This window comes from Gossypium hirsutum, chromosome A08 (genome assembly GCF_007990345.1).
Source record: "Gossypium hirsutum isolate 1008001.06 chromosome A08, Gossypium_hirsutum_v2.1, whole genome shotgun sequence".
NCBI classification, from domain to species: domain Eukaryota; kingdom Viridiplantae; phylum Streptophyta; class Magnoliopsida; order Malvales; family Malvaceae; genus Gossypium; species Gossypium hirsutum.
This window is the reverse complement of record NC_053431.1, coordinates 106,318,959-106,324,723: the sequence shown is the minus strand read 5'-3', so window position 1 is coordinate 106,324,723 and position 5,765 is coordinate 106,318,959. Positions and strand designations below refer to the sequence as shown.

The 5,765-nt window shown below is 30.7% G+C and overlaps 1 pseudogene; it reads left to right on the top strand.

Annotated features, from left to right (window-relative positions):
* Positions 1 to 385: 385 nt before the first annotated feature.
* On the top strand, positions 386 to 1,594 carry LOC107929640 (ethylene-responsive transcription factor ERF034-like; annotated as a pseudogene).
* Positions 1,595 to 5,765: the final 4,171 nt, after the last annotated feature.

The window sequence follows — 5,765 nt, the reverse complement described above, 5'->3', positions numbered from 1 at the left end:
GAACGGAGATGAAAACACAAGTGGCCCTTTGAAAATAAACAAATGAATTGATAGGTGATGTATGAAACTGGTGAGAATCCTATCAGGTTTATATGCGACATGATTAGAGCTTGGAAGATGACAATTAATTTATGTTTTTTCTTTTCTTTGATCGAACCAGTTCCATCAAAGAACAGGAAAAAGAAAGGAGAAGAAAACATGCATGTGAAATTCAATGGACTGTGAGTGGGGTATTTGAAACGAGGTTCATGTGAAAAACAGTGTATGGGTGTATATATGATCGGTTAAAGACCAAAACTGGTTTTTCAAAGTGTTTTTCTGCATATGGGAAAAAGTAGAGAATTGTTATAATCAACATACCATTAGGTAGAGATACCCGGAATGCAAAGCCTGAATTTTCACTAGAGGTAAAAATTGACAGTACAACCAAGATCATCTCCAATTCCAGTACATTTTATTTAATTTTCCACATGGGAAACAAATTAGATGAACTGTAATGGCTTTTATATATATATATGCCATGGACCCCAGTCTTCTTTATTTCTTTCTTTCCTTACATGATTATGTTTTTTTTAAAGACCAGAATTCATGGAATTAGGCAGCATATAATCCCCTCTAGACCACTATGTATATGCCATTCATTTTGATATATTCTTTCTTTACTTGCAACTAGGCCTGTAATCTGTCATGGAATTTGGAAGAGATATCAACATCGAGAATGATGCTTCTCATTGTCATAACGACTTGCTTAGCTCTTATTCCATCGTCTCTTACACCGCCACTCCCACATCTTCCACTTGTTCTTCCTCCTCGACTTCGGGTTGTCATCCAAACGGTGTAGCTGAAAAAGATTGAAGAAAGGTGGAGATATGGAGAATGATGATAATGAGAACAAGAAGAGACAAAGGAGTACTTGTGGTAATAACGATAGTAAGCATGGGACGTTCCGAGGAGTGCGTATGCGAAGTTGGGGCAAATGGGTGTCTGAAATTCGAGAACCGAGGAAGAAATCGAGAATATGGCTCGGAACATACCCCACAGCTGAAATGGCTGCTCGAGCTCATGATGTAGCGGCACTTGCCATTAAAGGTCCCTCGGCTTACCTTAATTTCCCTGAAATCGCAAAGCAACTCCCACGCCCTGCTACTACGTCTCCCAAAGACATCCAAGCAGCGGCTTCTCAAGCGGCTGCCTCGACATTCCTCGACACAAGGCAATGCAACGTCGAGAACGAAGCTGGAGTAAGCCATGAAGAACTTCACAATACACAAGAATCATCAAGTTCACCCTCCATTGATGACGACGACACCTTGTTCGATCTGCCCGATCTAATTATCGATACTGCGGACCGAAACGATGGATTCTGCTCTTATTCTTCATCGGCATGGCAAATATGTGCAGTCGATGCTGGGTTCCGGATCGAGGAGCCGTTCTCCTGGGATTACTACTAGCAAACACACATATCATTTCACTACGTGTAATCTTTTTCATGGTCAATACCCTCTAACTTTGAAAATTATTCATCTCCTCTCATACAAATAATATTCCAATGCATTTCCTTCATCACAAGGAAAGCTGGCTCTTGAATCGTGAATCTCGTGGTTTCTTTTCCACTTTAATCCATTGGGATAATTAAAAATGAAATCTCCACCGTAAAATATTAATATAAGGGCGAGTTATTCATTGCGAGTGTAATTCTTCAACGCCACTTTTCTTTTGTTTTCTGGTATTATTTGTTTAGCAAAAACGAGAAATTATACTTTTTCGAACTTTACTGCAATCAACTTTAAAGCTAGCTAGGATGAGAATCCATGCAGCTTTGTCTCCTCTATTTTGCAATGGAACTTTCGATTCAATTGACTATAAAGTCCAGTTTTGAAACCATTTATTGTTGGTAAATGCTCTTTAGATAAAAAAAGTTTTTTTTTTTTAATCGGGAATTAGTGTTTTGTTACCATTATTTGTCCAGGAAAAGGGACCAAAGGGAGAGATTCCCAAGTTGTGATTAACTCGACAGCATAATCTAATCTAACTAAAGTTCAAAAAAAAGCCCTCCATTTTATTAATTTGGCAATAATATGCTTAGTGGAAAATGACATCGGCCCTTTATATATATTATTACAAAATTAGCGTTGGCATTGGCCACGGGTTTCACAACAGACGAAGTGTATGGTAAACCAAGTCATAAATTAATAGACCCACCAAGTACCTAATCATTTGGGTTAATTTTTTTTTTTTTTTGTCTTTAGGAAGAATTATTGGGAATTGGGTTTCCATTTTCCTTGATTGTATATGTCACTACAACTTGTAATCCTTCAAAACAAAATAATACGTAAGGAACTAGAAGACAAGAATAAACAAGATAATCAGTTATGAACAAAAAAGAAGTTTAATCTGCTAGGAATCTTACGACTACCGAGGAAGAATTTTTAATATTAATCATTTTTTAATGGAATTAAGATAATATTTAATTATCTCATATTTTTATATTTGATATTTAGTCTTAGAATTTAATCTTTTTAAATAAAAATATTACCCTATCGAATTTAACATAAAATGTCAACGATGTTAATAATTGAACTTAATTTTTAAAATTAAAAAAAAAGTGAATAAAAGTTGATAGACTAAATTTAACATATATAAAAATTATAATGACTTAAAAGCATATTTTAGCCTTTTTATAATTGATAAGAAAACAAGTAGATATAATAAAAAGATAAAAATTAAATATATAAAAAATGAGAGACCACCCTTTTAATCTTGCTTCTATTGTTTGGCCAATAGAGAGTCTTGCAGAACATGTTACAACTTCTCTAATATTCCTTGATTTAAATACCCCGATCAAAGACAAAAAGAAAAAAAAAAAAGAATAGCTAATCCCTAACGAACCAAAGGATAACTCAACTTCAGCTTATTCCTCTATTTTCATCTTATTCTTCATTTTTAAATTATTTTTTTTAGCTACTCACATATTTAAGTATTGGAGAGTGTTTTAGAGCAAAAACTCTTCTTATAAAATTCTCAAACATCCAACTTCAACTTTTAAATTCAGTCATCCCAAAAAATAAATAATAAATATAAGAATAAAACAATAAGTAAATTATTAAGAATGGAAACGTAAGGATCATTTTAGCAAATGTTTTGGTTTCTAATTAGTGTAAATTACTGATTCGAAAGCGACACTGAAAATGTTGTTGATGAGAATCTTAAACACAATAATTGGAGGTAAGTTTCTAATTTTAATTGAGTTGTTGGGAATAAGGAAAAAAACAAAAAGCTTCATCAGTGACAGTTATGATCCAGTAAAAGCTCCTATTTTCACCTCTTTTAAGTGGCATGCACATGTAGGGACAATTTGAGCGTTACGGTTTCATTAATTGTCTGTCAAATCTAGGCAATGTGCAATTTTTTAACAGCTAATCATTTTCATCTTCATCTAAATTAAAACAAACTCAGTGCTACACTACCTTTTAACAAAATGGTATTAAATAAAAGACTCATAATTAAATATGAAACAAGTGTTTAAATTAGGTTAACAATTATTTTTTGACTGCCTTTGAATGAGAGTTTTAAGTTTCATCATTTAAAATGTTATTTGGATATATAACTTTTTAATAAATAGGTTATAAGAATTTCACTAATTAAAAAATAAATACATTAAAAATGGATATCATTAGATTTGTAAACAATTATAAATATTTTTAAATATATATAGTAGATTAAATAAAAATGATTTTTCAAGTTTAATTTTTTTTTATCTTATAATGAGACTATGTGTATTAAATGAAATAAAATTATGAGAAATTTTGAAAAATCACCTGTTTAGATGGAATTTGAAAGAGAAAATTGAACTACTAAGGCTCCATTTGATTTTAGGAAATAAAAGCCATTTTCATTTTCATTTTCATTTTCTTGGAAAATGGAAAGCACTAAAGAAAATGTATTTGATAGAAAATTCTAAAAATGATTTTATTGAAAATGAAAATGAAAATGAATATATGTGAAAATTAGAAAAGAATAAAAAATTTTCATTATTTTCACTTAAAATGTTTTGTAAAAGTGAAAATGATGAAAATAATAGTTTTTAACTTTAAATGAATTGACTCTTGTGCAAACTCATATAAATTCAAAAATATTATTTTTAACATCTTTTCAAATATTAAATTTGGTATCTTAGTTCGAATCCATATAAATGTAATTATTATTTTTATTTTATTTTCATTTTCTATTACAGAAAAAAAGTTATCAACACGAATTTTTAGTTCTACTTACTAAAGTTTTTCAATTTTTTTTAAAATATAAAAAATATTTTGTAAAAAAGAACAAGGAAAATGGAAATAGAAAATATTTTCTGAAAGCTAGCGGAGCCTAAAATTCTTTCTTGAAATTACTCACAAATTTTGAAATTCTTCAGTATTTTCGCCTAAACAAGTAATTTTCTTTTTATAATTTTGAAAACATTGATACTAAGGAAATCCCTCCGTCAAATCTCTCGTCCAAACACACCCTTAAATATTTTATTATTAAATAGATGTCCATCAATATTAAGATAAGTTTGATGTACTTAGGACTCTAATGTCCATTTGAAGTAGAGTTTTATATCATGTATACTTCTTACGTCTATAAATATAGACTTTGGAAAAACTTTATAAACATTCCAATTGATAAATAAAACAAGTATTCTCTTTTGCTCTCTAATTTATTTGTTCTTTATTCTCTTTTATCTTTATTTCCTAACACATTATCAACACGAAAATTCTCTATTTTATGTTCTCCTAAATCTGAATTTCTCGTTTTGACTACCTGTCTGTTTGCACCATAGTTTCATTAATTTAGTATACATACAATTCAGCTAGCTTTTCAAGGGAGTAACCTAATCTAACTGGAATAAAATGAGCTAATTTTATTAGTCTAACAATAATAACCCAAATTGACTCTCCCTTTCCCAGCATCAAAGATAGTCCAAATACAGAATCCATCATGACTCGTCTTCATATCCAATTAGAAATCAAAACAAACTATAATAACCTAAATAGAACTTTATATCTAGCTTTGACTTGTTAACATACCAAACATTTCAGTACAAACTCTGAAATTTCACATTTTATTTCCGGGCATCAGTAACTCTGTCACAAGTCATTACATATTTGTTGCTGCCAGGTTTAAATCAAATAAATGCTGCTAGGAACCTCATGTAAGATGTCTTGTAAAATCTTAAAATTGCCCAAAGTTTCAAAAATATAAACTATCATCATAATCCATACTGAAATTAGTGATCTGATCATTCTGAATTTGTTCTCGTTTAGCTAACAAATTTCTTTATTTTCTTTGCATTTCACCAATTCTCTGAAGAATTAATGGTTTAACTCTCAACTCTATAGTAATCAAACCAGCATGATTCAAGGTCATTTGAGTGAAGCATTGCTGTAAACAATTAACTCATTCCTAGAATTAGGCTGAATCTTTACTGGAGCTTCTATCAATAAAGTTTTCAGCTAATTTAAACTCTACTGGCACTTATCTGATCAAACAACTTCAACGTTCCTAAAATAGCTTCGTCATTGGCAATACAATTATCAAGAAATTCTTATTGATTTCTCTGTCAAGGTATGACTAAAAAACCTGATTCATCGAATCCATAAATGTCACGAAAGTATTTAACAATACAAAAGGAATCACTAAACACTCGTAGTGTCCATAACTGATTCTAAGCGCTATTTCTGATACATTCATGTCTTTATCTCACAGTCGATAATAGCCAGATC